Genomic DNA, 20,771 nt, shown 5'->3' with positions numbered 1-20,771 from the left:
TATTATTTCGGATTCTAACTATTAAGATTGGCATCCTGAGAAATTTTCAGCAAGATTTAAATCATGTTTATTTTATATGGGAGTAGTCAGGGGAGAAGAGTTCTCTTTGAACCGATTCAGTTTAAGGCACTTACTTACTTTAGTGTTTAATTAATGACATGGTGACATGTTTTGAAAAGAGCCATATTTCCCAGTCCCTTAGCAATGTCCAATCCAGGACTTCCTTCTCACTAAAGCCACTGTTGAGCTGAAACTTCAACTCTACGGATAATAAGAAGACAAGCTTTCTGATGTGGTGGCTAAAACACATGTGTCCATCCCTGTGACTAATGGTGTCATGAAACAAAGAAACAAGATATAGGAAAACAGAAGAGGAACAGTGCTGAGCATAAATAACTCAGCGAGCTTGGCTCGCCACAACTAAAGCAGATTATTTGAAGCCACTCTTGCAACGCTCCTTACATCCTTCATAATGAGAACTCAGGAACAACTAGACTTAGAAGAGGGCCTACAGGTACCACTGGCAGTGCCACCAAACACAGAGAAAAGAGGAGGGAAAATAGTCCTCGTAGAAAACAACAACGATAATGACACAATGCATTTGTTTTTGTGTTCTATGCAACAGTTCTACTGCCATTTTCTCAAAATCATGGCTAATCCATTTAAAAAAAAAATTTTTTTAACATTTTTATTCATTTTTGAGAAACAGAGACAGAGTGTGAGTGGTGGAGGGTCAGAGAGAGAGGGAGACACAGAATCTGAAGCAGGCTCTAGGCGCTGAGCTCTCAGCACAGAGCCCGATACGCGGCTCAAACCAACCAACCATGAGATCATGACCTGAGCTGAAGTCCGAGGCTTAACCAACTGAGCCATGCAGGGGCCCATGCCTAATCCATCAGAGAAATACAAAGAACATGTTAAATTACAAATTCCCTCAGGGCACACCAGGTTTCAGCAGCGGGTTGCACAGTTTATTCCTCCTTTCATCTGCCATATTGATTTGAGTCAATGGTGCCACTGTTGACGGCAGAAGGGACTGTGTCCCACAGAATCTTTTCCTCACAATCATCTTCTCACTTGGAAGGTATGTACACTACCTACTCCTATTTTTTAAGCTAATTACAGCTCAAATGGTCCCTCTTCACCAAACAAGCATGTATATTCTCTGTAAGTCCTTTCCTCTTCTCCTTTTCTTTCTAACTCTTGCCTGATTACTTCAGCAAAATCTCTCATTTTCTCTTTAGATGCAAACAACAACAAAAAGTTCTTGTTGTTTCAGAGTCCTAGATATAACAAAACATTACTAGCACAACTGCATCAAACAAAAGGAAAACTTTTAAGTTTTAAGTGCAATTAGATACAATGAGCATCTACCTCCAAAGCCCCTGAAAGAATTCATAAATCTAACATCTTCTCCAAGTTTCTATTTCTTCTTCCTTCTTTCCCTTAAAACAATCATCTAAACATAAAATCGAACATTTGGCTTTCTCATTTCACTAATATTGTGAGAGCATTGTTGTTTTTCTTTAATTTTTATGGCAAACGGGCATATTCAAGCTATCTCGTGGCTTAAATATACTGTGGATTTGTCTGACAACTCAGCTACTCTTGGTTACCTTATTCCAAGAGAAAAAGCATATTGGTGTTCCAGATACTTCGACTTCAAAATAACTGCCAAACAGAACTCCTTCAAGAGAAGCAAAAGACTAACTTCTGAAAAATCTGACAAAGTGCAGTAGCCATTAAGGACTGAAAAAAATATTAAACCTCCCAAATGGACTTGCTCTTCCACTCACTGCCACCAAGAGCTACACTGAAAGGCCAGGGGACGAAGGTGGTGAAGAACGGAGGCTTTGGAGTCAGATGGCTTACATCCAGATTTGAGCGTTGCCACATGTTAATTAGAAAAACTGGAACAAGCCACTTACTCTTTTAGTGCCTAAGCCTCTTTGCGCCTAAAACAGGGGTAATCACAGAACTGGTGTCAGCGAGATGCTATGAGAACTTAAAGAATTCATTCATGTAAAGTTTATAAACTAATTCTTGGCAGACAGAAAAATCTTTAATAAATGTTTCAGATGATGTTGATGATGCTCTCAGACTCTAGAATCTCTTTGTCATCTGAGACTCCTTACCACAACCTGCATGGAGATGGGTACACCAATGAGCTCGAAAAAGATTTAATATTATATGTCAATGATATCTCAGGAAAAAAAAAAAAAGGCTTGAGGACACCCAGATGTTTGATAAGAAGTGAGTAAGCTGGGAAGCAGGGAAGCCTGCAAAGTGACTACTGCTATTATCCAGAGTTAACAGGGCCTGAATTAACCCAAGTGCAGTGGCAATAGAGTTGGGTAGACACGTTCAGGAGACATGACAAACTCTGAAAGTCCAAATGGGAATTATGTTACCCTCTGTGTCTCCCTCCTTCTGCACCTCCCCTGCCTGTGCTCTCTCTCTCTCTCTCTCTCTCTCTCTCCCAAAAATAAATACATAAATATTTTTTTAAAAGATACATAGAAATATACTGACATGTAAAATTTCTACTTTAGTTTCTAGTCATATACTCTCAACTGAAGGGATTGGATCTACACAGAAAGAGGGAAACACAAAGAGGCCAGGTTAGGGTGGGGCAGTGAGGTGAAGGAAGTGGTTTCACTATCTATGGGTGGAATCCTGATCAGATAGAATAAAATGAGCTGTTAACTGAATGGTTTTAATTTTTTCCCAAATAAATTTCTTTATGTTCTGGCTCTAAAATCCTCAAAGATTTGGGGGTGAATAAGAACCCAATGTGTAAAGGCCTTCTATCTAAAATCACCTCCTTGGCACCTGTTGGGATGAGCACTGCGTGTTGTATGGAAACCAATTTGACAAATTATATTTACTATGAAAAAATAAAAAAATGAAAATAAATAAAATCACCTCCTCTGAGAAATCTTTCTTGGCTCCTCAGGCCTCCTCTCCAAGATCATCAGACTACAACAGCAACCCATGGGAGGGTGTTAGGGGAGCATATAATCACGTGATATTGGGGAGCTATTCACCCTATCTTTAAGTACAGGAGTTAAAGGGTAAATCAGCTCTAGATCCTGATTTTTCCCTCTTGCCCCCCAGGATTTGGCTGTCAATGTACTCTATCGCCTTATCTAATCGACAGACAGTGACGATTCATACTCTTTGTTATCTTAGAATTTTCTACATTCTCCAAGCTCTAGTTTAGGAATTCTCAAACCCAGGATGAATGCCAAAATTATTTGGGGAAACCTTTTTAAATATGCAGTTATAAGGCTCAATCCCTCAAACTCTGACCATATCAGAGTCTTGTCACAGTCTCCTCCCTTGGAGGGTATCTGAAATTAGACCCAAGTTCCCCTACTCTTAGGTAGGCATTCTATATATACATGTAGATGTATATACACACACATATATATATATACACATATATATATACATATATATATACATATATACACACACACACACATATATATGTATATGTGTGTGTGTATGTATATATATATATATATATATATATATATATATATATATATATATAGTAGCTTTATTGTTTATCCTCAAAGTTTGGAGCCCATACATGTGCCTCAAGTTAGATTTTTTTCTAAACCTCTACCTACAGACCCAACCAATATATGATTAGGAGGGTGATGACGCCATGTGGCCTATAAGCAGAGACACAGCAAGCCAACGCCTCAGAAACAGAGAATGGAAAGTGAGGAGCATACATAATCCATGAAGCTTGGCAGGCTCCTGACTCAAATCTGGATTCTGCAGAGATTTCCAAATACTGACTAGTAGAGAGGAAATTGTCAGGTGACTAAGAGCACAGCTTCTAGAGTCGGATGTGAATGAGTTAAAACCTTAAAAAAAATTTTTTTTTTAATGCCAGGAAGATGGTAAGTGCTAAGTGTTAGCTACTACTATTACCATCATCTGTAACATTATTATTTATTTGTCCTGCTATCCCTGGCCTGACCGAGTCTTCCCTGGAGGGAACTCTTTTTCTTACAGATAATGCAAACCAACTCACTCTACAATTCCAGTCATTCTTCCATTACACAGTTTGTAACTTCTGTACTTTAATAAGTGTATATCCACATATGTCAGCGGTGGCCAAATGGACTAATCAGATAAGGCCAAGTGAGCATCAAAAATCCAAAAGGACCTCATCAAGGTTGTACCAGGATGTTCTTTCAACCATGCTGACTAGTGGCTTGGATTAGGAGTTGAGAAAATATGCCCACCACCAAGACTGTGTAATCCCATCCAGTGTCTCCCTGGAAGCAGCAGTGAATGTATAACAGTACTGTTTCCATTCATGGTTAATTATTTTATAGCTGGGCTATAAAAAGAATTTCTTTAAGAACATATTGCTAAACTTTAAAATATCTTTGGTTCTTGAGTTGGAAAACAGAAGTAGAATGGTGCTGTATGCATGAGCAAAAAATACAGTCACACCACAGACGCATAAATGTCACAAAAACTGAGTCTCATATGTAATGTTGCTTATGTTAAAAAAGAAAATTCTCATATGCTGCCAAAATTTCCAAGGCTACACCACCTTGGACCGCTGTCACCGTATCCTCTTAGAGAAGAGAGTGGCGGGAGAGACACCAGGGAAATTATAAAGCCAGGGAAGATACTGCAAGGGTATTCTAGAGGCAGAAGGGACCAGAAGGCATCAGCTGGCCCAATCTTCTCAGGATCAACCGTGGGCAGGGAGAGGAACCTGCCTCCCAGGGTCACCTAGATGACTGGGGGCACATGTGGAACTGAGGTTTGAATTGCCCAATTCTGGTCTATTACTGGTTTTACACTGCTCCACAATGCTTTTATATAAGAAAACAAGGAGTAAAACTACAACTTGTATACAATATTTTAATTAAATACATATATATTTTTGTAACTCTTGCCATTAATTAAAATGAAAAGAAGGGAAATTTTAGTGAAATATGCTTTGTATTTTCTATTCTAAAAGTAAAACACATGCATTTGAGGAAAATCAGATGATACGAGACCAAAATGAGAATAAAAATATCCGATCAATAACAAAATCAAAATAAGCATTAGACCCACCATCCAAGCGCAGCTGCTCTTAATGGGTTCATATATTTCTTTCTAGCTTTATTTCTCTGCCAGAGTTTTTTAATGTATTTGTAGCTAGATTATATACATAATGCAGAATCCTCATTTTCACGTAACAGTATAACATAAGGCTATTTTTTCTGTTTTAAAAATATGCTCTGAGGCAAAACTGGAAAACGAAAATAAACTTAACTTGAATGAATTTAACTTAACTAAAATCAATGAGTTTAAAAGTTTAAATAAGATCTAAATCACTGTTAATATCGCACCAGTGGTATACAATCTCTCCTATCATTGTTCAATGCAGTTTCCTACCTCCTCCATTTTCCTGCAAAGACACCCACTCTACTCTGTAAGGACTCAATTGACTTTGGAGACTCAGATACGTCAAGGCAACAGAGGACAGAAGAGGAATTAGTGAAGGAGTTCAACCCATGACCTTCCCCTTACCTCCTGCTCAAGTCCCACCCAGGCCCAAATTTTCTTCACTCGGAACTGTATAACTTCCTGAGTTCAGCTGGAGGAAGAGATTCCAAGAGTATAAAAAAGGGTGAGAGTGACTCAGAGAAGGGGAGACAGTTAATGGCGAGGCTCTGACCACAGGTGGATAATAAATTTCAAAGAGAGAGCCTCCCAAGGAAGCCAGGGCCAAGTGGGTGAAACCCAAGGTGGGGAAATGGAAGAAAGAGTAATGGGAAAAAGAGAGAAAAACTAAGAAAAAGCAAGAAAAAGAAAAGAGATTGACAGAGAAAGAAACTACTATACTAACAGACCTATTCTCTTCTTTTCTACTTCTTCTCCTGTGACTTTAATAACATTACAGACCAGAGGATAGTGGTGAAGTTTGTGATGAATTTTCTCCCTACAACTAATGTTTGGCTTGGCTCCACCATGGTATTTGCATTTTGACTTAGGACTTTGCCTCTGTCCACCACCTGCCCTGACCCCAAATGGTGGAGTAAAAATGTGGCTTGTCCCACCCACTTCTACGGCTGGCTGGAACAAAACCTGTAGAGAGCCAATGGCTGAAACAATGGCAGAACAGTTTTATAATGTTTACAGATACACTTGAGACAAGGTTCTGAGGTTTCATAGCTCTCAGTTTTTACAATGATGTCTTTACCTTCTTCTTCTTACCATAAAACAGTTTTCAACTTCAGGGATGATTAGCCATCATTTCAACTGATTGGCTATAGTAGAATTTACTCAGTTGAAATTGCATTGCTGTCCTTGACATCTTTTCTACAGTGGAATAAACAATTAGTTTTCTAAAGAGTGTATGTGGACATACATACTGAGTTTAGAGTTCTTTATTTAAGTATCTCTTTATGCAAGAAAAGATACCAGAGGGAAGGGGTTATTAATCTATAACTATTAAAATAACAGACTGTATATTCCTTGGTTACACTTCTAGGGAAAATTTAATAGACTTATGAAAACTTATAATTAGATCATCTTATAAAATTATCTATAAAATTAGAGATCTAGAATGTTTCTTCATTTCTAAGAACTTAACTGTTCTTGACTTTTGCCCTCAATTCTCCTATTTCCAAAAGACACATTAAATGACCCACCAGATTCCCCTTTTCCTATATAGAAACAGCTTAACTAGCAGATCAGACAGAGCAAAGAGGGTGTCTACTAAATGCTCACATCAAATCTTCTTTCCAAAGTTGAATGAAAGAAACTTTAAAAAGTTCCACTGAGCCAGGGCCAGAAGGCCACAAAAGCATATTTTATATTAAAGTGAGCTTGGCCAACAATCTATTCTTTCAGAGTTCCTAGGAAGATGCCAGCACATGGCCTCATCACAGGACCAGCAGCATAGCTGTCCCCTGGCGCCAAGACAACACCCAGCAGACCCTGCCAGTGCGTCTGAGATTCCATCAAAAACACATTTCCTCAGGTTAAGACATTGCCTGTTCCTAAGTAACCTCTTTATAAATTAATCCAAAGGTTAGGAAAGATAATGCAATAACACATTATTTATCTGCAAGACCATTTTGGAAATATCGGCCTGTCTCTTTTCTATTCTGACTAGAAAAGGTTCCTGGGGTATTTGTTTCCACCTCCTAGTAGCTGTGTGAGTGTTCACGACTTACTTTATTTTTCTGAGCACCGTTGGCTTCATTCAGAAAAATAAGGGAAAGTATTTATCTTCCCAGACCACTGTGTAGATTCATTCATTGATTCATTCCAAAACATTTATTGACAACTTTGTGTCAGACCCTCTTCCAGGAGTTGGGGACACAGCAGTGTACAATATGGGTAATAGCCATTGCTCTCTTGGTGCAGACAACAGCCTGAGAGGAAGCAAGGTTCAAGGAGACAGACAGACAATAAGTAAGTAAGTAAGTAAATGCCCATAAGTGTCATCGAGCATTCCATTTCTATATAAAGTGATTAGCAATGTCCTCCAGCTGGTCACACAGGTATTGGATGGAACAGCCTTTCTGGCAGAGAGAACAGCAGGTGGAAACGTTCTGAGGCAGGAATGTGTTTGCTTTTTCACACGACGGTGAAGATACCAAAGTGGCTGGAGCAGACTGAGGAAGGGAGTGGGTGGTGAGGGATAAGGTCAGACTGTCCAGGCAGCTGAGAATCATGTAGGGTCTTGTAAGCCAGTGGAAAGAAGGGTTTCAGGCTTTACTCTGCATGAGATGGACCTTCTGCACATCCTAAGCAAAGGCAAGACATGGTCTGAGTTCTGTTGTAAAAGAATCACCCTAGCTCTCATGCTGTGATTAAACTGCAAAGGCAAGGACAGAACCAGGGAGTCCATTAAGGAGGCTAAGGCACTAATCCAGGAGGGAAGTGGTAGTGGCTTGGCCTGGAGGTGGTGGGAGTTGGGCAGCAACAGCTAGATTCTGGGGATGCTGTCAAGGTTGAGAGGGCAGGACCAGGTGATGTGTTGAGGGCATAAATGAGAGAACAAAATCTAATATCAGCATATGTTCTATACATGTTAGCTTCCTTCCGTTACTTCCTTCCTAATAGATCCTTGAAATAAAGTGCTGCTGAAAAGGAGGAAGAAGGATGACTGATAGGGAGAGATCAGAGCATGGGCGTGGGCACAAAGACCTGCCAGGTTGGTTGTCTGAAGAGGCATCGTGAGGTTTCCGAAAGCAAGCTAGAAGGGTCTCCTCCTTCCCATAACTCACCGCCAGCCCCCATTGCCTCCAGGCATGGAAACAGAGCAGAAGGCAGTCTTGCTAGAAGTGCATGTGGCTTCTAAGGGACCTTTGAATTAATGTCAGTCTTGATAACCCTACAAGAGGAGGGAAAACATTTCTTAAATTATCAGGTCTTAAAGTCTTAAGTCTGATCAATGCTTACCCCACCCTCTCCCCTAAATTCCTGTACTGATGCACCCATGGTACCAGGTAAAACCTAGGACTTGAATGCAACTTGAGAGAAAATGGGAAATTGAGAGATCCAGCATAATTGGGATTGATTTTCACTTCCCAGATAAATGAGGGCTCAAATGATGTCATTAGAAAAAATAAGCTGTATTCCATCCATGGCCCAGTTGCTACCCACTATAATAGCAATACCCTAATATAAATACCCACTCTATTTTTCTATTTTTCTCCTATAAAATATCTATTTTTCTCCTGTAAGATATATTTGAATTGCATTTTACAAGTATTTCTTATGAATTTATTGAAGCTTGATTATATGATTTCAGAGCTCCAACTCCAGCAAAGGTAAAATAGTTTATCAAGTCAGAACAATCATACCGAAGTAAACCTCTAGAGCCTTGAAAAAGGTGGACATCAGAGGCAGGGAGCCCTTTCCCTGGGCCTGTTCCATCATAGGACTTGTGGAGCCCAAGGGATACCAGAATTCTGAACATGGTGGCCGACTAGCAAATTTGGGAAATCTTTATGGCCCTGGTGTTTCTTGCCTTGATACAGAATAGCAAAGAAAAAAGAGTCTCTTCTTCCCTTCAAGTTTCTGACAATTTTGCTGTGTTGTTACTGAGTCTAAGGCGGAACTCTGGATTTCTGCTATAGTTTCTCTCTGGGCACATATAATGGAAAGAAACTATGACAGTCGTGAAATACTGCTCTGGGGGTTTCTCACTCTCAAAATTTAAGATAAGGTTTCATTTCATTTCCTTCTCAACATTGGCCTCAGCCATTCCATGCTCTTACTATACTTCAAAACCTATTTCTAACAGCCCAGGAATCACTTGAGAGGAGAATGAAGAGTCTTTGAAAAGTAGAGGGTCTCTAGACCCCAAAAACTTTAGAAGAGAAAAGCCAAGCCAAGGGAGGCTGGGTAATTGCTCTTGGCTACGAGAGGAAAAAAAAGAAAACATGGGGATGGGACATCCACGTTTTCTTCAACTTTACAAAGTGTTCGTGTTACATACTGTACGATTCTATTTTTATAACATCTTTGAAAGGATAGTGTTTAGAAATGAAGGGCAGACGTGGGGCTGCAAAGGTCTGTGGGGGGAGCACTGGAAGGAGGTGGTTGCCATTATAAAAGAGAGGCATGAGGGATCCTTGTGGTGCCTGTGGGAATTGTCCAGAATCTTGACTGAGGAGGGCAACATGTGAATTTACACAGGTGACAAAGCTGTGTCAGATTTCACACACACACACACACAACGCAAGTAAAACTGAGGAAATCTTAGGATTTCTGAACTCTATCAATATGATGCCCTGGTTGAGGGAACTGGGCGAAGTGTACAAGGGATTGATTACTCTGTATTATTTCTTACAATTCTGTGTGAATCTACAATTGTCTTGATAAAAATTTCAATTGAAGAAAAAGTGCTTAATGGAAAGACAGTCTTCAAAATTGCATGCATGATGCAGATATTGACAAGACAAATGCTGAAAAATTGATAAAGAACATATTTCCCAGCAAGGAATGATTAATAAAAAATATCCAATCTAGCCAATAGTGAGAGAGACATAAATTAACAGATTAAAACATTATTTTCACCTATCAAGAGTTAACAATAAAATTAAAAAGATGTGGTAGAAAATATAATAAGACTTATACTTCCATACAAGGAGGCCAGAAGTGTAAATTGATGCGGAACTTTTAAAAATCACTTAATAGTTTCGTAAAAATGATACACGCTTGGTATTTAAAATTTAAATCCAGTAAGTCTCATTACAGCAAGCAATATTATTTCTCAAGAGATTTTACCAAATTTAAAATATTAGGTAAAATATTCTGAATATTATGGGATTGTTATGTGTCTAAATGTGTATTTCAATATTTGTTTATTAATAAGAATAAACTTCAATTTTCAAGGAATAAAATTCAGTCAACTCTATGATAAAAGACATCAGTCTGAACAAACTCATAACCAACCACAAGTGTCCCATCCTATTTTTTATACACACAAAACACTGTAAAACATAAGCCTACTGGCAAGATGAGTTTTCAAGAAAAAAATAATAATGGAATGCTAAGCTACAAGCAATATACAAGATGAAAGAAAAAACTATAAGGGGCTGAAGTGAGTGGTGATTACAGCAATTTTAAATACAAATAAGTTACTCATGTATTCAGATTATCAGTCTTTCTTCTTCCTGAATTATCTGTCCAATGAATATTTGGCTTTGTAGTTTAAGCAACCACTGTCCTACACATAATAAATTACTCAGAGTACTACATTTTAGCCTGCCCCTTGGTTTTCTTCTATAACTTTTCCCCCAGACTTCCAATGACTTCTTTTTTTTTTCTTGTCCATTAGACAGATGAGTATATTCACTCAGCACCAAAAAAGCCCCAGGTTTGTAATAATGAGAAGTATATACTAGTGTATAGTATCTTTTTAAGATAATATCCACAGGAGCATATGCTCAAACCCAATAATTCTATAAATTTATTCCAAAGAAATGATCATAGAAGCATTTAACTTTTATGTGCAAAGCTATGAGTTACTTTTTCCAACAAAAATTAGACCCTATCTAAATAATTAATAGTGAAAGATTTGTTAAATAAATTATAAAGAAGCATCAGCCATAAAGAACTATTTTCTAAATGTTCACATATATAAATGCAAATGCATAGAAAAAGTCTGGAAAGATACATACAAAATAGTAACAGTTACATCTGAGGATGGGATATATTGGAGAACTTTATGTAATTGAGACTTTTATTATGAAAATACATTGGTGTATTACTTTATTTAATTTCAAAAATACATGAAACTATTATTAATCTTCTACAAATCCAGCATAAACAAAAACAAGATCAAAGAAAAAGTAGCAATGAACAAAACTATATCCATAAGATGAAGTATCATATACCTATTAATGCTTTGATAAATGTTAGTGCTATGGGAAACTGTGCTATGGGAAACTGTTCATTATATATTACTAAGTAAAGAAAAAAAGGCAGCTAAAATGTGCTAGCTGTTGTAAATATCTATGCACATCCATAAATAGGAAAAGAGAAGAAAACACATCACAATATTAATAGTTGTTACATCTGGGTTGTAAAATATTGGTGATTGCTGTTTTCTTTCTACATATATTCACTTTCTAAGTTTTTCGGAGTTTTTATAATACAGGTCAAAATAGTTTAAAGCCAAACCACACTTTGAGGTCTTTCATCAACTGCACAGTATTCTGCCATCAAGTCTGTAGCAAACAGTCTTTCCATTATGCATCTTCATTGTAAAGCTTGTGCATGCTAGATGATACACGTGATTCCAGTAACTAAAAACTGTCAATGGTGTGACCTAAGTTGGAAGGCTCTGTCAATTTCACTGAAGACAAACACAATGGGGAAGCAGACTACAGAGGTTTAAAGGAGTCTGAGATACCTCTAGTAATCTGTTTAAATGACCATATGTTGATAAAATCTGTAGATGTTGTTGTGATTTTTCTACTTAAAAAATGGCCCAATGTTGTGTATGCTTTTGATCTCACCGACATGTACCTACTGCTGAGAAGGGAGAGGAACTGAAAAGAGAGAATGATATAAACATTTTCTGAGTGCTAACTATATGCTAGACCCAATGAAAGGCATTTTATTTATTTTTTTTTAAATGTTTTTTTTCAACGTTTATTTATTTTTGGGACAGAGAGAGACAGAGCATGAACGGGGGAGGGGCAGAGAGAGAGGGAGACACAGAATCGGAAACAGGCTCCAGGCTCTGAGCCATCAGCCCAGAGCCTGACGCGGGGCTCGAACTCACGGACCGCAAGATCGTGACCTGGCTGAAGTCGGACGCTTAACCGACTGCGCCACCCAGGCGCCCCATGAAAGGCATTTTATACAAACTAAAGCTTCCACAGAATCCGAGAGCTTTGATTTCTTGCTTTGTAGCTCATACCCTCACATTCTGGTTTTAATGAATTATGGAGCTCACAAAGGAGGCTGGGTCTCAGTTACCTCCCCCATAGGAGTGTGGGTAATGGGAATAAGAAGAAATATTTAGCCCTGACTCAATTCTTTACTGTCTTCTATTTATCTTGTTTCCTTGCTTAGTAATACTGCATTTTATTTGTAATGCAACTTTTTGGTTTTAAATTCCTTTTTAACGCATTTCTTCTGGCCCTATAAATACCCTGGGAGATAGGCTATTAGTAAAACCATTTTACAGGCAAGAAAGCTAAGATTCGAGATGCTGGGTAGAGATGTTTGGTGAAAGGCAAAGGTGTGTGTGTATTAGGCAAACACCAGACAGAACAGGCACCAGAACTCAGGCTTTCTTTCCTTTAGGCGACCCAGTAAGTGTCCCCCCTTCCCTCATTCCTTAGAGCAGTAAGTGGCAAGTGGTAAACAGACCTTACTTCAACAACATAACACTAGTGTCTATAAAAACGTCTCTGGACCCATCCCAGGCTAAGCCAGAGCCACACCCAGGCACAGGAACTCAGAAGGAGCAAAACCACTAGGGATCTTTTCTCTTGAGTTTCATTATGAGAACACCAACAAAGCCCATCCGTCTAACCCGAGGTCAACACCAAGCACTGAGCCCCTGAATCTCTGCCTCTGTGATAAATGTGTTGCCCTCAGCCTCCACCACCACTTCCCCCAAATCTTAGTGTTCTCAACCATCTTCCACATCTTCCTCTTTTCTACCCCGTTCCCACTGTCCCAATAAATGTAACCTTTTGGTAACTCAGATCTCATTTCATGGCATGTGGAAACCGTGAAAACAGTTCTAATGTCACAACAGAACCACTCATCATCATCACCCAATGTTATTAAAATAGAGAAAGAAACTAAATGTGAAGATGGCCAACGGGATGACCTTGCCAACTCTGCCCAAATTCCCCAGCTACAGGAAATTCTTTTCCTGCTCTGACTCAAATGAAAAGTTTTTATAACTCAAGCTAAGCCAACAGAAAGGAAAAGTAAAGGTAACAGACATGAAAAGTGACTTCCAGAAACCCGGTTACCTTTCTAGAATAAGTGGATTACAGTCATTGCTTCCGTTTCTTCACTGCTTATTTCCATGTGACCTGTCCTAAAATGGCACAATTTAAAGTCTCCAATAGCCTTCCTGACGAATGAAATTACTTCTTTTCTCACTTCTTGTTTTCTGCATTCTCTAGGTAATCAACTCTGTTCACTTCCCCTTCTTGAAACTTCCCATACCACTGGACTTTGGAACATATCAAGATCCTGGATCTTCCCCATTTTTCTGCTTGCTATTTTCTCTTTGATTCTCTGGTTCTGCTTATAGAACATCCTGCTAATCCCTGTCCGTCATTCCATTTTGCTGTTTTCCCCATTCCTATTGCCACAACAAAAAGGATTCAAAGCCTATGGGTCAACCTCAATCCATATGAGAGATAGGTTGATTGTTCCTACTTGCAAATATAAAGTGTTTCAAGACTTTAGCTCAGAAAAGAGGCTGGAGGAAGCATGAGACACCACTAAATTTTCCTTGGGTTGGGAAATACATACATCAGCTCAGGGTGAATAAGTATGTCTAAGGAGTTGGTGAAAGCTCATAGACCTCTCTGCCAAAGGGTTGCCCAAGGTAGGAGCAAAGAGTGAACCTTTTTACCTTCATCATTATAGGCCAGATATCAAGGATACAAGGTCCACAGCACAAGGGCTACAAAGTTAATTTGATTCTCTGATAACCAGAATCTTGTTGCTGGTCATAGCTAAACTGATATGTAGTTAAAAGCATCTTTTACCTGTCTGCACTCTGTGAGAACCAGCACATTTGTCTAATAGAAGCATGATATAACTAAAGAAATTCTGAATAAAAGAATTAGGAACTCACAGAAGGATGTGCTCCCACAGTATATTCTACTCAAACAAGGCATCCTCAAGAGCCTCCACATGTCACATGCCCAGGAAGAAGAGTATTTGTCACTGACTCCATGCTTGATTGATTTGATACGAATGGAGATAAAATCCCTTGCTTTCCAACAAAATATTTATTGAGTGTTAATAAGTAAGTAGCAATAAACATCACTTTAAGTTTTACAGGGTTCTTTATGATTCATTCATTCAACAAATGACCTAATTGAATGCTGAACAGTGTAGGCACTGTAGAAAATGTAAAGGTAAGTTAGAAATATTTCCTCCGGACAAGAAAGTGAGAAGCTAGTAGTAAGATTAAGTATGCACTTAAATAACTACCATATAAGTGGAAAGTAAGTGATGCAAGAACTGCCCAGATAAATTACTACACATCTAGCTTTCTAAATATCAGAGTGGAGAGATTGCTTTTAAGGAGCATTTGATCTGCAATGCATATCCCAATTCATTCATTTGACAATTACTTATTACCTGCTCAGAAAGTACAAATTGGGGGAAAAAAAAAAAAAGTTTTAACCTGCAAATCCCTTTTCTTTGGGAGTTACAACATTTTACCTTCTCACCAGCAATGTACAGTTGTTCCACATCCTCAGCAAAAGGTGTGGAGGATACAGAGTGAAAAAACAAAGTGACCCAGCCACTGTGTAGCTCAGAGTCTCATCAGGAAAGCACAGTAATTTTAAGAATACAGACAGTCACCAAAACAATATGCTAGACTTTTTAACTCGACAATATCCAAGCAATCTTGTCTCTTCCACACCATGCCCCATTAAGTTATCATGGTGCTCCCCTTTCTCAGCCAGGAAGCCCTCAAGATGTCTGTGGGGTTTAAAATGTCTACCTAGCAAAAATCCATTTATGAATCACAGACGGCATTTGTATTCAATCTCCCAAGAATCCCATCTCTACTCAGAAAAACAATTAGGGCAGTCATTTGGGGGCAAATAATTAGGGCAAACATATGTTGGCCACTCAGCTGACCACGAATGTAACTGAAGATGAAATACGAGGTAATGTTCCTCAATTCAACAGGATAATCCTCATCACAAAAGCCTGATTAGTGTGTTTATACCAAGCACCTTACCCCGTTGGTGAAAACAGCCTTGTGTTAGGTCACTGAGACAACTCAGCTAGCCATAGCCACAAGATTACAGGTAAAGAAGGTACTTCTTTCATTTCAGACATGCAAGAGTATTCATACATCCATCCTTGGTGATTTATTCCAAATATAAAAACAAGCTCACTTTCAGTTTTAAATACATTACAGCTCTGTATAAAAGAAAATGGAGATTCCTTTATAAAATCTGTATGGTACATTACCTTTATAGAAAAAAAAAAAAAAAAAAAAAAACAACGCTTACCTTTTTCTGAAAGCCTAAATGAACTTTAAGAAGTTAAGAAGGCTACTTCATTTATTCACTATCATTCATATCTCATTTGTTCATGTATTCATATACATTTGTCCTTATATTCAGCACACATTTGGCATGGTACGCTAGACACTACACTCGGAGTTTAAGAGGAATAAAGCACAGCCCCTGCCCTCAGGGTGCTCACAGCCTGGCTTTCAAAGTACAGAAGACAGAGTGATCAACACCCAAAGTTTAAGCATCACCTCAATGGAGGTGGGCCTTAAAGGAACACAACAGCCATTACTGGGCCCAGAAGGTGGCCATGGGCACACCAGGCCAAGATAACAGCTGAAGGAAAAAACCCAGAGGCTAATGGGAGAGCAATTAATGAGATTTTTTACCCTAAGTGAATTTTAGAACAGTCTAAAAGTAAAAACACATTGAAAGGACTATGTTTCTCTCTAAATAAAATCCTACTAACAGTCCCATCTTCAGTCTGAGCTGCAAGATTTCTAAAAGTGCTGTTTATTTTAATGTTTATTTATTTTTTGAGAGAGAGAGAGAGAGCACAGGCAGGAGAGGGGCAGAGAGACAGAGGGAGACACAGAATCTGAAGTAGGCTCCAGGCTCTCAACTGTCAGCACAGAGCCCAACATGAGGCTCAAACCCATGAACCATGAGATCATGACCTGAGCTGAAGTCAGATGCTTAATCAACTGAACCATCCAGGCGCCCCTAAAAGTGCTGTTTATTAAAACCATGTCTTTTTCAGAATGAAGGACCAGAGTATAAAGAGAGCTTTAATAGTTCACACAATTACCTGAGCAAACACTTGCAGAATTACCAACAAAACAGGCATTTACATAAGGGCAAACAACAGGAATCAGTTACTGAAACAGCCCAGTTTCATTGACATACAGAGAGAGAGAGAGAGAGAGAGAGAGAGAGAGAGAGAAAGCACTTCTATAGTCATAAAATAATGACCAGTATTTTCCTCATCACTTTTTCATTCCTACATCCCAACATCCTTGACAAATATCATCTGATAAAATTCGTATTATTCCACAGCTGAAGTCTACAGGGGTTAAGAATTCCACACAAATACATTAACTCAGAGTGCAGAGACAGTGCTGAATTTAAGGCTCAGTGCTCAATCTACCATTCTACTTCCAAACTAGCTCTGGACAACACTCTAAAAAATGAGCTATAAATCAGAAAGGAAATGAACTCTGAGTTACCTCGTAACTGATCCAAAACACCTCAATTCAGTGCCACCACACCCTCCAACTTAGAGTGACTGAGGGCCAAGAAATCTCATAGATCTTGTATCTTTCATGCTGAAACTGTGTATTTCTGCTCGGAAGTGCTGAGAATTCCCCCTTCCTTCTCTTCCCACCCTTCACAATGCCAAATGCTCTTTCCTTCTGCTGCATTCTCTGGGGAAGAGTAGACTTTTCTTTTGGGGCCATTAACTTTTTTCTATTATTAGTTCAAATGAATTCATTTTTTGATTCTTAATTTTACAGGTTGGTGAATTCTGACAAATGTATAATTTGTATAACCATTGCCATATGAGAACACTTCCATCGCCTGAGGGCTTTCCCTGAATGCCCCTTCCCAGTCAGCTCCTGCCCATCCCCCAAAGAGGCAACAACAGCACTGCTCTCTTCCTCCATAGAAGTTTCGGCTGTACTAGAACTTCATAAAAATGGAGTCATCCCATCTGTTCTTTTGGTGTGTGTCTGGCTTCTTTTACTCAGCACCTATTTGAGATTCAGCCATGTCATTGTGCATATTGGTACTTTGTTCCTTTTTATTGCTGAGTAGCATTACATTACATGAATGCAGCACAACTGTCTGTCCATTATCCCGTTGATGGACATTTAGATTGTTTTCAGTTACAGGCTGTTAAGAATACATCTGGAATAAACATACCTTAAGAAATCTTTTGCGGGGGGACAAATGTTTTCGTTCATCTTGGGTAAATACTGAAGAGGTTTATAGAACAGGTACAGGTTTAACTCTGTAAAAAAAATTTTTTCTAATCTGCAAAACCTTTTTCTTTGGGTAGTACAACATTCTACCCTCCTCACTAGCAATGTATTATTATTCCACATCCTCAGCACAAGTAGCTGTGATCAGTCTTTTTAATTTTAGCCAACTAAGTCAGTATGTAGTCGTATCTCATTGTGGTTTTACTCTGCATTTCCCTGATGACTAACTGCACTGATGACTTTTTCATATTTATATAGGCCATTCATACATTTCCCTTTGTGAAATGTCTGTTTCAAGTCTTTTGCCTAATTTTTAATAGGGCAATTTGTCTTCTTTCTATTGAACCATAGGAATTCTTTATATACTCTTGATGTAAGAACTTGTCAGATTTATGTTTTGTAAATATTTTCTGCCAGACTATGTATTTTTTTATTGATATTGTATAGCCATTACCTAGGTCACAATATGAGAATATTTCCATCGCCTGAGAACTTTCCCTGAATGCCCCTTCCCAGTCAGTTCCTACACATCCCCCAAAGAAGCAACAACAGCACTGATCTCTTCCTCCGTAGAATAGTTTTGGCTGCACTAGAATTTCAGAAAAATGGAGTCATCCCATATGACTAGTTGTTGATTTCTAGAATGATTCTACCGTAGTCACCAAGGTTTCAATTTTTTGGAACTTATTGGTAATAATTTTACGGCTCATCCTATGATCTAGCTTGATGAATGTTCTATGTACCATGAAAAAGGACCGGTGTTGTGAGTCTTTAGCTGAAGTGATCTATAAATACCAATTTGGCTAAGTGGGTTGGTAGTTTCATTCAAAACATGCAAATACACATATACGATTTGTATTCTGTGTGCTACTATCATATACTTTAGGAATCTTGTAAAGAAGTAATTCCCTAGAATTACTCATACCAAGTAGTTCCTGTTATCCAAGTATTTGCTTTTTTAGCATCCTATGTATCTTCATGTGGATCTGTGACTCCACCGGATATCATTTCCCTTGGGTCTGAATAACTACCTTTAACATTGCTGGTTAACTCTGCTTTTGCTTGTTTTTAAAGTTGATATTTCACCTTACGTTCTGAAGGATATTTTCATTGAGGTGAGAATTCTAGGTTGACCTTTTTCTTTCAGTACTTTAAAGATGTCACTAACTGTCTCCTGGCATGCAGTGTTTTCCATGAAGTCAACAGTATTTCTGAACATAGTTCTCCTTTATATGTCTTTTCTCCTGTAGATATTTTCTTTATGTGTGACTTTCAGAAACTTGACTATGCTGTACCCACATGTTATTTTCTTTATGTTTATTTTACTTGGGGTTGCAGATATTCTTAGATCTGTTGATTGGTATTTTTCATGAAATTTGAAAGAGTTTTGATATTATATCTTCAAATATCTTCCTTTCCCAATCTCTCCATACTCTTTTACCAAAAGTCCAACTATACATTGTTATATTGTTTGATATTGCCCTAAACGTGGTTAAGTCAATTTTTAAAGTTTTTTCTTTGTTATGCTTCCATTTATATCATTTCTAGTGTCCAAACATAAAATTCAGTGATTTTTCTCCTGCTGTTGCCAAACAGATAATAAGCTGACTCAGTGAATTTTTCCTTGTAAATGATGTCTTTTTTAGCACAAGTGCTTTCATTGGTTATTTTTATAATTTCTGTTTCTCTGCTGAGATTTTCCCTGGGTTGGCTCATTAAGCTCTTTTAAATCATCTAACATCTATAAGAGTTTTTCAAAATGTTGTCTCACAATTGAAATATCTATGTCATCTCTGGATCTGTTTTATTGACTGTTTTTCTCCTTATTATGGTTTACATTTTCCTGTTTCTTCATTTGTCTAATAATGTTTTGTTATCACTTGGATGCTGTTGAGTGCTACATCGCTGCAAGTCTAGAACTTGTTCTTTTCTCTTAAAGCTAGTTAACTTTTCTTTTCCTGGGAGGCACTAAGTTGATTAGTAGAAGGTTTTGCTGAAGGCTTTGTTAGGGCAGGGATACAGTAACCCTGCCTATAGGGTTAAAGTAGCTTATTCCTAATGCATGGCCTTTATGGCATCTCAACTAAACACCTTATATGTCCACTGAGGTATCTTCCCTCTGAATATTGGGATTTCCAACTTTTCCCAGCCCTATGCTATCTTCAGAATATCCATTCAGCTAAAAGCCATCAGTAACTATTTTCTGCCAGAACTGACAGAGTTTCAAAATATATGCATAGTCAGCTAAAGACTCAAAGAAACACAAAATCAGATTTCTGATATTTCTTCTCTACATAGCATCCTACACTCTAGTATCCTACCTTGCAAGTTTCAACACCCTATAAATTTTGCAGTCTACTTCCTTTGTCCAGCAAGAGAGCTATTTTCCATGCAGGTTCTTCTTCCACATGTCATCACTTGGGAAGTGCCCTCACATGAAAAAGCTGGAGTGCATAGGGAGCTCATCTTGTTTATTTCCCTTCTTTTAAGGATCACAGATCTGTGCAGTCTAGTTTCCAATGCCTTAAAAAAAGGTTGCTTCAAATCTTTCATCTAGTTTTATATTTGCTAACGGAGGAAAGGTAAGTCTGATAATAATTTTTGTCTCTAATGGATGGAACAATAAGACCATTACTAGAGGTTATAAACTCCTCTTATCCCAAGTAGAGGGTGTGTGCACACACACTTCAACAGTTACAGCTCAACAGAAACTCTTAAATACGTGAAACTTTCCAACCTCTGAAATTTGGGACCAGTGCACTTTAATCATGATTAAACTCTACCCCTTTTAGGAAGATGGGAACGAAAAGCCAAAACATACCTGAAAAGTTAGCCACATATGACAAAGGACTACAGGAGTTTACTTCCTGAAGCTGAACCAGTCTAAATTTGTTCCTATGCATGATTATCAGCTCTACACACATGAATCTCTCATAACCTTGAAAGGGACATTCAGCCGATTCATTTAGTCAAAGAGAAGCTTCTCTGGAGATCAGAACCTCTTATGGCTCAGATGATCATATAATTAATTATTCAACCTGAGAAGAATTGACAA

At 38.3% G+C, this 20,771-nt stretch overlaps 1 long non-coding RNA gene across 3 annotated transcripts in view; it reads right to left on the bottom strand.

The window, feature by feature from the left end:
- Positions 1-20,771, bottom strand: part of LOC123606570 — a 256,727-nt gene that overhangs the window by 78,475 nt on the left and 157,481 nt on the right. The window contains exon 5 of one of the 3 annotated variants that reach the window (XR_006716355.1): positions 7,663-8,374. The exons of the other annotated variants lie outside the window; for them this stretch is intronic. This is a non-coding gene — a long non-coding RNA (uncharacterized LOC123606570). Of the gene's footprint in view, positions 1-7,662; positions 8,375-20,771 lie in introns of those variants that run through there. 3 annotated transcript variants of the gene reach the window in all.

The sequence above is a fragment of the Leopardus geoffroyi genome, chromosome A1, assembly GCF_018350155.1.
Source record: "Leopardus geoffroyi isolate Oge1 chromosome A1, O.geoffroyi_Oge1_pat1.0, whole genome shotgun sequence".
Lineage (NCBI taxonomy): Eukaryota > Metazoa > Chordata > Mammalia > Carnivora > Felidae > Leopardus > Leopardus geoffroyi.
The sequence above is the reverse complement of the archived record's forward strand: the minus strand, read 5'-3'. Positions and strand labels throughout refer to the sequence as shown.